The 14,046-nt window shown below is 43.9% G+C and overlaps 1 protein-coding gene across 5 annotated transcripts in view; it reads left to right on the top strand.

Annotated features, from left to right (window-relative positions):
• The window catches only part of RARA (retinoic acid receptor alpha), a 246,853-nt gene that overhangs the window by 21,892 nt on the left and 210,915 nt on the right, over window positions 1-14,046 (top strand). Inside the window, exon 1 of one of the 5 annotated variants that reach the window (XM_073607990.1) lies at window positions 6,688-6,761. The exons of the other annotated variants lie outside the window; for them this stretch is intronic. The gene's annotated coding sequence lies outside the window, so the exon portion shown is untranslated. Of the gene's footprint in view, window positions 1-6,687; window positions 6,762-14,046 lie in introns of those variants that run through there. 5 annotated transcript variants of the gene reach the window in all.

The following is a 14,046-nucleotide window of genomic DNA, read 5'->3' as shown; positions in this document are numbered from 1 at the left end:
GCCTTAATTCTTTGTGGCATAGATTCAACAGAGTGTTGGAAGCATTCCTCAGGGATTTTGGTCCATATTGACCTAATAGCATCGCGCAGTTGCTTCGGATTTGTCGGCTACACATGCATGATGCGAATCTCCCGTTCCACCACATCCCAAAGGTGCTCTATTGGATTGAGATCTGGTGACTATGGAGGCCATTGGAGTACAGTGACCTCATTGTCATGTTCAAGAAACCAGTGGTGAGATGATTTGAGCTTTGTGACATGGTGCATTATCCTGCTGGATGGAGCCATCAGGAGATGAGTACACTGTAGTCATAAAGGGATGGACATGGTCAGCAACAATACTCAGGTAGGCCGTGGCATTTAAATGATGCTCAATTGGTACTAAGGGACCCCAAGTGTGCCAAGAAAATATCCCCCACACCATTACACCACCACCAGCCTGAACTGTTGATACAAGGCAGGATGGATCCATACTTTCATGTTGCTTACACCAAATTCTGACCCTACCATCTGAATGTCTCAGCTGAAATCGGGACTCATCAGACCAGGCAACATTTTTCCAATTTTCTTTTGTCCAATTTTGGTGAGTCTGCATGAATTGTAGCCTCTGTTTTCTGTTCTTAACTGACAGGAGTGGTCTTCTGCATACCTCGGTTGTAACGAGTGGTTATTTGATTTGCTGTTGCCTTTTTATCATCCTGAACCAGTCTGCCCATTCTCCTCTGACCTCAACAAGGTATTTTCGTCCACACAACTGCCGCTCACTGGATATTTTCTCTTTTTTGGACCATTCTCTGTAAACCCGAGAGATGATTGCGTGTGAAAATCCAAGTAGATCAGCAGTTTTTGAAATACTCAAACCAGCCCATCTGGCACCAACAACCATGCCATGTTCAACGTCACTTAAATCCTCTTTCTTTCCCATTCTGATGCTCTGTTTGAACTTCAGCAAGCCGTATTCACCAGGTCGAGATGCCTAAATGCATTGAGTTGCTGCCGTGTGATTGGCTGATTAGCAATTTGTGTTACCAAGCAATTGAACAGGTGTACCTAATAAAGTGTCTGGTGAGTGTATATATAGCTGCTTAAGCCTCGGTTCACACCAGAGGCGGCACGACTTGCAGGTCGCCTCACCGAGGCGACCTGCACACGACTGCTCGGGCGACTTGCAAAACGACTTCTGTATAGAAGTCTATGCAAGTCGCCCCAAGTCGCCCCTGAAGTCGTACAGGAACCTTTTTCTAAGTCGGAGCGACTTGCGTCGCTCCCCTTAGAACGGTTCCATAGCACAGAACGGGAGGCGACTTGTCAGGCGACTAGGTCGCCTGACAAGTCGTCCCTGTGTGAACCGAGCTTTAGTCGGAGAAAACCGTATATATGACTACAGTGGTTCATAATGGAGAGTGGATAGCAATATCTGCTCTTCTTTATAAATAAGCCCACAAACATTTGTGTATCAGTTACTGCACTGAATTTTAGCTCCTTTCCTGTTTAAAAGTGATGATTATTTATATGCTCTGAGGCTGGGTTCACACTGGTACTACACGACTGTTGAATGACTGTCGTCCTACTTTGCCTGGCTACATAGGTCCAACTTTGGTCCGACTTGAATGAACAAGATAAGATTTTGCTCCGACTTTGAGATAGTCCGACTTGTCCTTTTGACCAATTAAAACAATCCCAGTGGGACATAAATTCCTTTTACTGCTGCTGAAATAACCATGTTGGATGTCACAAGTTGTATGGTTAGGACAAGGATCCTACTTTGATCCGACTTCAACGAGGCTGAAGTAGGGCCAAAGTCGTGCAGGGAGCATTTTCAAAGTTGGACTGACTTGTGCCCAACCAGTTTAGACTCTCATAGGGAAACATTGATTTTCACACGTCATGTGACATGAGCTCCCAAAGTCGGAGCGTTTGTCGTACAAGTGTGAACCCAGCCTAAAGCTGAACCCCAGGTTAAAAATTTTCCAAATACAAGTGGCATGTGTGGTGTGGGTTTTTTTTTTTTTTTTACTTGAATCTTGGTGAGCTTTGTGTGTTTCTTCCAGATCTGTGCAGTAACGCAGTGTGAAACTTTTTGCCTCTGTGTAGGAGCTTCCTTTAATAAAGACCTGTCACTGCTGCCCTCACTCCTTGTGCAAGGTGACCGATCTTGTCTCCGCCCACTCCTGTAGTTCTGTAGGCAGCCTGTAGTGCAGTGGTTCTCACCCTTTCTAGTGCCGCGACCCCTTGATAAGATTTCCCAAGTTGTGGGGACCCCTAACAGTAAAATTATTTTCGTTGGTCATTTCATTGCTGTAATTTTGCAACTGTTATGAATCGAAATATAAATATCTGATATGCAGGATGTATTTTCATTCCTACAAATTTAACATCTTAAAGCGTAGTGATTAATCACAAAAACAATCTGTAATATACAGCGCAAAATATTTATTTAACATATAAGTTACAAATGAATAAAATGCCCCACCGAGAGACAGGGTAAGTGCCGGGCAGGCACTTGTGGGAACATTGATATGACACGGGGGCAGCATTTGTGGTACAGTGGGAGCATTTGATATGGCACAGTGGCGGCGTTTGATGTACAAAAATTCTATCTCTGAACTTGCCAAATCACTGGTGTTCCGTCAGAATCAGCAAGCCGTCTGTGTTTCGTTTCATCGCCACCATCTTGGTAGAATCATCCTCAGTAAGCGGACTTCGGGGGGTGTAAAAAGATGTCCGCTTGCCGACTTCTAAGTGTAGCCTCACTGCGGACGAGAGTACCAAGATGACGCTGACGGAACGTCACTTCCGTGCGGTCTCTCCTCTCCCAGAAGTGACATCTCGCTGGCCAAGACGGACAGACTCCGGCGTAACAAAGTAACTTCGGGTCCGTCTCGGCCAGCATTCGTGACCCCCTGGCAAATTGGCAATTGACCCCCAGGTTGAGAACTGCTGCTGTAGAGGGTGAGATATACTGGGCCCCTCTCACAGCTCTGCTCGGGCTATGTGCAGCTCGGGGATGTCACTGCTAATTTTACAAATACATTTGGTGCACACAAAGTAGGTTTATATTTGTAGCTCTTGAGGAACATTTTTTTTTTTTTTTTTTTTTTTTTTTTTTGTGCTTGGAGTTCAGCTTTCACATTTTGAAACCAAATTCAGATTTTTTTTTTTTTCTATTGGTCTGGAGGTTTTTTTAATTTCTGCATTGTTGTTGATTGAAATTGTCCCTTTTTAAACAGTGGCAGTTTCGATAGCTGTTGGCAATACTGGAAGAAAAATTTGGGAATGTCTGTTATGTACTACTGACCAAAAGGAATGTGTTTTCATAGCGGGTGGTGACGGAGAGACGTCTCTGCTGACTGGTCTCTGGCCCTAGTGGCACAGAATGAGTTACAGTGTACATCTTCCAAATGGAAGTGTTAATTGGAAGCACAAGGATCTGTTTTTGGAGTGTGGTTCGTGTTTATACCTAAATATAGAGTCACAGTCCTTGTAGTAAAACCCCACACATGTGGCGAACATGGAAATTTCTCTGTTTTCTGTGTCCTGGTGTGTGAGCGTGTGTGGGCCAGGACAGCGGACAAGGACCCGCTTACTGCACGTTCCCTGAGTCATTGCTGCTTTCCAAATATGGGTGGAGGGCTGTCAGGACAGGATCACAAAATGCTGTCTATATAATGTACAGCGACCTTCCGACTGCAGATTATAGGAAAGGATCACACAGTGCTGGATGTCCACAACGATCAGCCATAACCTTATGACTACACACCTAATATTTAATAGGTCCTTTTTTCATGAAAACAGCCCCAATCCTTCGAGGCATGGACGCCACTATAATTTAAATCAAATATTTTGTGCAAGTCTCTATTCACAAGCTGCACGCACTCGGTGAACAAAAAAAAAATCACTCTATCGGTATTTAAAAATGTGCTGCGCAACATATACTATATAAACAAAAATATTATATGTAAAACAAAATCCTGTGCATTCAAACCAATAAAGCGATAAATTAATTCAACATTAGGAACTTTTGTCTTTCATCTGTGTTCACATATTTTATTATATGTGCACCACCCTATGGGAAAGCAACACTTAGTCCATTTAACATGCAAGATCTTAAGAGTGCAAGAGCAGGTGTGATCCCAGGGAAAAGCCTCCACCGCCCCATCCAAGGTGTCTGCTCACCTCCATTATAGACCTCCACTACAAAAGTCAAATGTGTATGAACGGCAGAACTCCAGTAAGTATCAGTGCTCCACCAAATCGGCCCTGGATCAGTTCTCTTACAAAGGTTATCTTCATGCACTAACTAGCTAGTTCAGCCAGTAGAGATGTATCCCATATCTTGCTCAAAAGGAAACAAACAACCATAGTGCTCTCCATGTTTAGTAAGTAAACAGAAACAACCATAGTGTTCCCTGTGTTTATCAAGTAAAAACAGTAAAATACACTCACATGAATGATCACAAATGCTCCCAATAAAGTAAACCGGCAATGCAGTGCTGTTGTGTAGACACTCTGAAATATGGAATATAGATCCCTTCACACACCAGAACTATCAACTCTCCCTTTTAGCCCCCATTCACACAACCGTTCTGACCAGGTCCACCTGTTGGATGGTCCCTTTGTCCCTATGGACTGGTGGGTGTAAACGGACTTCTATTGCACCTGCCTACCTCCAACCTGATCTGGTCCGCTGGAAAAAAAAAACAGAAGGGGATCTGTCCTCCTCCGTCTAAGTGGATTGGAGGGCAGTCTGGTATAAACCGACTCCTGCCGCCAATAGAGCAAAGGGCTCTGTCCATATCTGCTCTACAGAAACTGAGCAGACATGGACCTGTCATCCACCTGATCTGCTCTGATTAGCAGGGGAGGGTCAAAACCGAGTCTGCCCCGTGAGAAAGAGGTCTTATTTTAAATGCATGTGATTTTGTTTTATGTTATTAATTTTTTTTTTTTTTTTTTAGGCAGTGCCAGTGATATCTGGCACCAAGCCATTAGTAGCAGAACCTTAAAGCGGAACTTAACCCAAAAGGGGAAGTTCCGCTTTTCTGCTTCCTCCCCCCTTCCCCTTAAATTTTTGAATATTTTTCTTTCTGGGAGGAGACCAGGTACCTGCTCCCACTTCCACCCGGATTGCCTAGGTGATCTGAGTGGAAGTTCACCTCCCTCCCTGTCTGCCCGCAGCCTCTTGAGACGTGACGTCACAGGTCCCAGAATGCTGTGGGATTATTCACACAGCACAGTGTGGCCCCCGCATGTGCTGTGGGAATCTGGCTTGAGGCTACAAGGAGTCAAAGCCAGCTTCCCACAGTTAGCATGGCAACACCAGGGACTTGAAGAACTGGCCCAGGTGAGGACAGCGCTGGATACTTGGACAGGTAAGTGTCCTTTTTATTAAGTCAGCAGCTACAGTATTTGTAGCTGCTGACTTTTTTTTAAAATTTTTTTGGGGGGGGCTGAAGAACCGCTTTAAGTCCTGTAAAATGCTTATTTTTCCAGCACATCCCACAGATGCTCAATTGGATTGAGATCTGGAGAATTTGGATGCTAAGTCAGCACCTCAAACTCGTAGTTGTATTCCTCAAACCATTCTTAAACCATTTTTTCTGTGTGTCCCGTGCATTATCCTGCTGGAACAAGCCATTGCCATCAGGGAATACGGTTTCCATGAAGGGGTGTACTTGGTCAGCACCAACGTTGGTAGGTGGTATGGATCAAGTAACATTCACATGAATGGCAGGACCCAAGATTTCTCAGCACAACATTACTCAAAGCATTACACTGCCTCCCCTGGCTTACCTTCTTCACATACTGCATCCTGGTGCCATCTATTCCCCAGGAAAGCGACGCGCACATACCCCAGCCATCCAAAAGATGTAAAAGAAAATGTGATTAATCAGACCAGGCCACCTTCTTCCATTGCTTTGTGGTCCAGTACTGATGCTCATGTGCCTGTTGTAGGCACTGTTGGCTGTGGACACGGGTCAGCATGGGCACCCTGACCTTTTTGTGGCTATGCAGCCCCATAAATAAACTGCGATGCCCATTTTTCTGGCTTCAACACATCAACTTCAGGGACATGTTTACTTGCTTCCTAATATATCCCGCTGACTTTCAAATGGCGTTAACAAGATAATCGGTGTTATTCACTAACTGTCGGTGGAAATAAAGTTGTGGCTGATCGGTTTATAATGTATAGTGATCTCCTGATTGCAGACAAAGGGCAAGATCCCACAGCAGCGTTAAGTACTTCTAGTGTTCTGTATGTGTAGAATACTATTTGTGTAGCTGATGACGTCAACATACTTAGAAGTATTTTTATTTCTTTCCGTCACCTGTCTGCTGTTAGCACGTGAAGTGTCTCGAGGGCAGAGTTTGTAGAATTTCATGTCAGTTTGAATCGCTTCAATGTCATGTATTTCTAGGAAACACCGCCACAGGCCCACCAGTAGGCCTAACTATGTCACCTACTGTGTAACCTTTACTCTACCAGCAAGATTACTCGAGTTTACATTGCATGTTTATGTTAATAAACACCAAGAAAGGAGCTGCAAAGGTTTCAGGAAGTGAGAGTCTGAATTGTCTCCCCGTGAGTACTAGTGACAGGAAGCGGCATTTTGCCGGGCACAGCTGGTAGTCACGCCAGGAAGTGTGAGGTCAGCCAGAGAAGGGGGGTTTAGTACACAGTGTCTGGGCTGGGTTGGTGGGGAGGAGGTGGGGGCACAGCGGAAACAGAGACCAAAGAGAGAAGGGAAGTGAGAGCGGCTTGTGAGTTCTTACAATAACTGTAGATGACTGAGCTGGGTGGATTGCTGTAGTGTGCTAATATTGTCTGCCTTGTTTGACTTGAACATGAAACTGTGTAACACAAAGATCAGGATTTTTCTCTGAGCTGTGGAAATTGTAATTCTTTTCCTATTACGTATTTCTGCTTTCAGACCGTCTACTAGGTAAACATGACCGGCAGTATTTTTCAACATAACTTTAAATAGGAACTGTCGGAGTTGCCTTACACCTACAGGCTCAAGTTAAAGTGTAACATTCTGTAGAAATGGTGGTTGGAACTTGTCTGGTTTTCAAGGCTGTGTTAAGTCCCTCTGTCTGGTTTTCAGGCTTGTTTGGTCCCTTGGTCTAGTTTATAAGTCTGTGTCTGGTGACTCTGTCTGGTTTTCAGGTCTATGTTTCATCCCTTGAACGGGTTTGTATGTCTGGGTCTGGTTCCTTGGTCTTGGTCTGGTCCCTCGGCCTGGTTTTCTAGTCCGGGTCTGGTCACTTGGTCTGGTTTTCAGGTCTGGTACCTCAGCCTAGTTTTCTGGTCTGTGTCTAGTTACTTGGTTTGGTTTTCTAGTCTGGGTCTGGTCACTTGGTCTGATTCTTCAGGTCTGTGTTTTGTCCTTTGATTTATTTTGTAGGTCTGTGTCTGGACCCTTGGTCTGGTTTTTGGGCCTGGTCCCTCGGCCTGGTTTTCATTGTCAATCAGCAGCTCTCCTCTCTGCTCCTCCATGCTCACTGGAGCGCTGAGCTGTGGAGGGGCAGGAGCGGCCATCTCAGTCTCTCAGCGGCTCGCTGAGATGGGCATCAGTCCAGGCACTTGGCGGATCCAGACTTTATTGTCATGATGACGCGGTGCCTGGACTGATTCCATTGGTGTCAGCGAAGAGCAAACTTCAGACCGCTCTCTGCTAAAAACGGGTCACAGGAGTGCTAAACAAATTGCACTCCTGTGACCCAGAGGAGAAGCCCAGCCAAACAAGCTCAGGCTAGACTTCTCCTTTTAAGCTTGCAGATCTGGCAAGTGACTAACTTGTAGTGCATAAAAGTACATTAAAGTAGATCTAAGCCCTAACTGGATTACACTTTGCTAAAGCACTGTGTGTTATAAACTCTTGCCATTTTTTTAAGCTTTCGATTTCAGTGCTGCTGATCTCCTTCAACTTATGTGCAGCCACAAATCGAGGTGGTTTTAGAACCTCTGTAAGGTTTTTATTGCTGTCTGTTTCCTCATGGGGGAAGATTCCCCTCCCTTCCTAAATCTTATATCTTCCCAAGGTGAGGGGAAATCCCTTCCGTTCACGCTCATCACCAGAACAGGTGTGCCCAATGGGAGGTTTCCCTCAACAACGGTGACACCTGTATAATTTTAAGACTGCTATGACTGGGGCAGAAATTGATAACCAATCACCAGGCTGGATGGTAACATTTTCACAATGGGGCAAAGAATGCAATAAGAACCTGAAAGGTTCTGACCATCCCTTCTACCCAAAACTAGAAAAGTTTTGCTTGCAGTTCCACTTTAAACGTGGTTGCGCCTGATAAGAAAATATGTGCTCTGTGATTGTGGCTTCTGATTAGTCACCACCAGCTGTCAATCTGAATCAAGCATTGTAAAGTTTGCATAGTGCCAGCACATCTTGCGGATGGTTTGCCACTGCAGGTCTCTTCTTAACCCTTTATATTTACATATAAGTGGAGTCTGGTGAACGGAGTTAGCCACTGGCTTCTTCTATGTCCTAGATCAGTGATGGTGAACCTTGGCACCCCAGATGTTTTGGAACTACATTTCCCATCATTCTCAACTACACTGCAGAGTGCATGGGCTTAAAGTGGTGTTCCGGACGAAATTATACTTTTTAAATAAAAGTACCCCTATAATACACAAGCTTAACGTATTCTAGTAAAGTTAGTCTGTAAACTAAGGTCTGTTTTGTTAATTTATAGCAGAAGTTTGTTATTTTATAAACTTACAGCAGGCCGTGGCCATCTTAAGTGTGGGCATCTGAAGCCAGGCTGTATTTCTTCCTGGATCTCATCCTTGCAGATCTCGCACATGCTCAGTGCAGCACAAGCAGTGTAATAGGTTTCAGGTCAGGTTTCCATAGCAACGGCAGTGTCAGAGGAAGTTGCCGCCCCTTCCCAGAAGGCATTGCAAACAGGAAATGATGTGATGGGCCACGGCCAGGGAGGAGGAAGTGAAAAATGAATACAGCAGATATACAGTAGGTGCTGAGAAAAAAAAATTTAAAATATCCAATTCGTTTACAGCGCACAGTTTAGTGAGGGATGCTGAAGAGTTGTAAAAGTGGGTGGAACTCCACTTTAATGGGAAATGTAGTTCCAAAACATCTGGGGTGCCAAGGTTCGCCATCACTGTCCTAGACCAGGGTTTCTCAACCAGGGTTCCTCCAGATGTTGCTAGGGGTTCCTTGACCAATGAGCAGTTTCTGCCTCTCAGATAAGTTCCTACTGACACCATTGATCTTTTTTAGTTACAGTATCTGTAAGGGGTTATCCTTCCCAATGACCATGAGTGTAAGGAGCATTCTTCCCAGTGACCGTCACACTAATGTACCATGAGTTGTAGTCAGTAATTTTTAGCAGGGGTTCACTAAAGACATGTACACGCGATCAGAAAATCGTACGATAATCTGATCGATCGTACACAGCTTTCGTCTGAAATTTTCCTGAGGGGGCAAACACGAAAAATGTTCTTGTGCAATACCAGATTGTACGTTTCGTAAAAATACAATACAAAAACATTACATTACTTCCAAATTTTTATTCTGTCATACAAGAGTTTTCGTACTTTAGTAACCTATTCGTTTTCGACATGAAGACTAACCTGCAAAAAACAAAACAAAAAAAACAATCATTCATCCGATAATCTCGTTGTGTGTACTAGGCTTGAGGCTGGAAAATTATTTCAAGGGTTTTTCTGTGTTCAAAAGATTGAGAAAGGCTGCCCTAGATACTCCAACCGTGGGATCTGCTTGTTCTAGTCCACCTTGGAATGTTGGTCAATCCTGCCTACCTTTGCATGTTCATGCTCCGCCTGTTGAGTTCTCCACAGTAGTAAATATTTTTTTTTTTTTTTTTAAATTAAAACCCAACAGGGAATGTGGTTACTGCTCATAATATCCACAGCAGGTTTGCAGACCCAGGAGCAGATAACCCACTAATGGAATTCCACAAGATATATGAAATCGCCCGTTTCTTATATCAGCATCTACCAAACCATGGACCTATTCTTTAAGGCAGTGTCATGACTTTTAAGAACAAGTAGTGAGAATTAAAGTAATATTAAAGGCAAGTTAAAAAAACAAAACAAACATGTTATACTTACCTGCTCTGTGCAGTGGTTTTTTACAGAGCAGCCCCAATCCTCCTCTTCTCGGGTCCCTTGACCGAACTCCTGGCCTTTTCCTCCTGCCAAGCTCCCCCAGAGCAAACAGCTTGCTAAGGGGGCACCCAAGTAGGCTCACTCCCGAGCCACTGTTCTGCATGTCCATTCACACACAGAGCCACAGCTCGGCCCCATCACCTTTCTCTCTTCATTAGCTCACTGGCTGTGATTGACAGCAGTGGGAGCCAATGGCGAGGTGAGGATGGAGAGTACCCGGAGAGCCAAGGTTCTCTTGCACATTGCTGGATTGTGATGGGGCTCAGGTAAGTATTAAGAGGGGCTGCACAAAGGTTTTATACCTTCATGAATCGAACGCATAAAGGTAAACCTTGAGGCTTTAGAACCACTTTACCATGACAAGCAAAGCAATCACAGCCATAGATTGCTTAAGAAGCTATATTGTTTTCTGCAGTTTGCACCACGGAGGACCCCAACTATAATGGCGAATGACAGAGAATGAGAATTTGAACTGGTTTCTAAATTTTTGAGATAGGGCCTCGCATGTTATTTTAGGCCTTTTTTTCCCATAAGTGTCCCCTGTGTGGGGCCACCTCCTGATTTTTGCATTGTCTGATATCCCTATATATAAAACCTTGATGGAACAGGGAGGTATTCCATAGCTGCCTTTTTGTCTTTGTGCGTTGCTCATGTATGAAAATTTCTACTGTCCATGGTTGCTATGGATGGTTCCCAGGAGACTGCGGCACAGGGACACACATTCTTAAAAAGGCGAGAATGGGGACTGGGCTAGCTAAAATACATTTAAATAAGGGTAACCTAATGGAAGGAAGGAGGGTGGAGAGTCCATAAGTCACTCCGAAGTGAACGTCCACTTTAAAATCTTTAAAATCCGGCCAGATCTTCTTCCCTTTTTTTTTTTTTTTTTTTGTTTTTGTTTTTGTTTAGCTTTGAATAGAGTTGGAAAAGACTATAATCCTCCTCAGGTTTTGCTACTATATGGGACACCTTAAAGTGGGGTTCCACCCAAAAAAACAAAAATACCTGAAAAATTCTAAAAAACAAAACAAAAAAACATTTGGATATATATTTTTTTTTTTTTTTAAACTTCTAAATGCCTGTTGCTAGGTGGTCCCTCGTAGTCTGCCTCTTCCTTTGCCTGGGCTGGTGACATCACTTCCCCCTCGGCACAGGAAGGGCTCGGCTTGGCTCTGCTCCCTCCCTCCTGTCAATCATCTGGGACCCATTACAGGTCCCAGGTGATTGAGTGGCCAATCGCTGCGTGCGGCGCCGCTCGCGCATGCGCAGTGGGTGCCAGGCTGTGAAGCCACAGCCCGGCGCCCACAGTTGAAATGCCGACGAGCGGAGGGGGGGGCGAGCGGGGCTTCGATCCCCCCGCATCGCTGGACCCAGGGACAGGTAAGCGTCCAATTAAAAGTCAGCAGCTGCAGTATTTGTAGCTGCTGACTTTTAATTTATTTTTTTTTTTTTTTAATGGACCCCCTGGGTGGAACTCCTCTTTAAGAGAGATTTCTCCCACTAACTTTGCGTCGGTGGATCTATCCAGAACTAAAAAAAAATGGCTGGACATATACTTTACTGTCTTTTGCAGCTTGAGGAATCAGTGTTTGACATGTTACATTAAGATCAGGCCATTTTTTGCGATTCGGCACTGCGGCGCTTCAACTGACAATTGCACGGTTGTGTGACGCTGTACCCAAACAAGATTGACGTCCTTTTTTTTTTTTTTTTCCCCCACAAATAGAGCTTTCTTTTGGTGGTATTTGATCGCCTCTGCGGTTTTTATTTTTTGCGCTATAAACAAAAGAAGAGCGACAATTTCGAAAAAAAAAACCCATCTTTTACTTTTTGCTATAATAAATATCCCACATTTTTTTATGAAAAAAAACAATTTTTTTCCTCAGTTTAGGCCGATATGTATTCTTCTACATATTTTTGGTAAAAAAATGCAATAAGTGTATATTGATTGGTTTGCGCAAAAGTTATAGTGTCTACAAAATAGGGGATAGATTTATGCCATTTTTTTTATCATATTTTTACTAGTAATGGCGATCTGCGATTTTTTTTTTTTTTTTTTTTTTTTTTTTTTTTTTTTTTTATCGGGACTGCAATATTGGTCGACATATCGGACTCTTTTGACACATTTTTGAAAACCACTGACCATTATACAGCGATCAGTGCTATAAAAATGCACTGATTACTGTGTAAATATCACTGGCAGGGAAGGGGTTAACACTAGGGGGCAATCAAGGGGTTAACTGTGTTCCCTAGTGTTTGTTTCTAACTATGGGGGGATGGGACTGTCTAGGGGAAGAGAGATCAGTGTTCATACATAGTATGAACACTTGATCTGTCTCCTCCCCTGAAAGAACCGGGATCTTTGCTTTGTCACGAACGATCGTGGGAGCCCGGTGGTCATCGCGCCCGCCGGGCACACTCTGCGGGCGCGCGCCCCTAGTTGCCAAAAGGCAAAGCGACGTAAGGTAACCTCGTTTTGCCCAGCTGTGCCATTCTGCCGTAGTAAAACTGCGGCGGCTGGTCGGCAAGGGCTTAAAGTAGAACTATAGGCAAGATGTTTTATTTTTTACTTTGTATAGAGTTAGGCTCGATTCACACCTATGCATGTTGCTTTTGAGCGTTTTTGGAGGTTTTTTTTTCATGCTTGCAGCATTTTTGTAGCGTTTTTGCCGCGATTTGCGTTTTGCGTTTTTTTTTTTTTTTTTTTCATTTTTTTTTTACAGTCTTACAAAAAAATTACAAAAAAAAAAAAATAAAAAAAACGGCAAAAACGCACCAAAAACGCATCAAAAACGCTGCAAAAACGGTGCACTTGCGTTTTTGATGCTTGTCCATTGAAAACCATTACATGCAAAACGCTGCTTTTTGCATGAAAAAAAGTCCCCGACCCTTTCCAAAAACGCAGAGATACAAAAAAGCATTGATGTGAACATGTTCCATAGGAACCCATGTTAAAAAATTCCCGTGCATTTCTGCAAAATGCAAAATGCATCAAAAAACGCGCTAGTGTGAATGGGGCCTAAGGGAGGGTTATAATCCCTGACAATCCTAGAAATTAAGGGAATTCCATGGGGACCCCCAGGTCACCAGAACTAGTGTCCCCATTGGAGGATTTCCCCTCTATTACTTTTCTGTGGACAATCCAAATTTTGGTATTTTTCTTTTCCTTTTCCTTTCACTATCCATGATAATGGTTAAACAGGACAAATAGAGGACGTTCTAATCCATCTCCACTCTATCCAAAACCAAAAAAAAAAAAGTTTTGCCTTTTAGTTATACTTAAATTTTCACCAGTTTTATTGAAACTTGAGTCATCTCTTCTTTATGGTGCCCCCAGACATAAAAGAATGCCCACCTGTCCTTATATCTTCCCTGGTGCTTCCTGATCAAGCCTGCTTGGGAAATAATTGGTCAGCCAGGATGGATTTTTCTGGCCGATCTGGAAGTCGTAGATTTCCATTTACTGTAGGTAAAGATGGATTGGGCTACAGCAGATGGCAGATGGACATATCTTAGTGTCTGCTTTACTCCTCTACTGTAATCGTCCATTTCACTTTCCCCTTCAGTCTCTCCTCTCGGTTTCTGTCTTCCCATTCCTCGCTCACCCCCCTTCTCTTTGGCTCTCTCTAGAGGGGAAGGAACACCAACTTCCTGGAGAGAATCTCCAGGCCAAACATCTGAAAACAAGAGAGGAGAGGGGGAGAGAGGGCTGCTTGTTGGAGGGCTAGACAGGAAGCCGTAGGAGGGATGTCATTGTGTATACCAGTACTGTTTACTATTAGCCTCCATTTGAAATATGTCTTGCATAAGGCTGCAAAACATTTCTTACGGAGAACATCGAGCAGTTCGAAATCTGACAGTTGTCTCCTACGCTGT

Source organism: Aquarana catesbeiana, linkage group LG12 (assembly GCF_042186555.1).
Source record: "Aquarana catesbeiana isolate 2022-GZ linkage group LG12, ASM4218655v1, whole genome shotgun sequence".
In the NCBI taxonomy this organism is placed as follows: domain Eukaryota; kingdom Metazoa; phylum Chordata; class Amphibia; order Anura; family Ranidae; genus Aquarana; species Aquarana catesbeiana.
The sequence above is the reverse complement of the archived record's forward strand: the minus strand, read 5'-3'. Positions and strand labels throughout refer to the sequence as shown.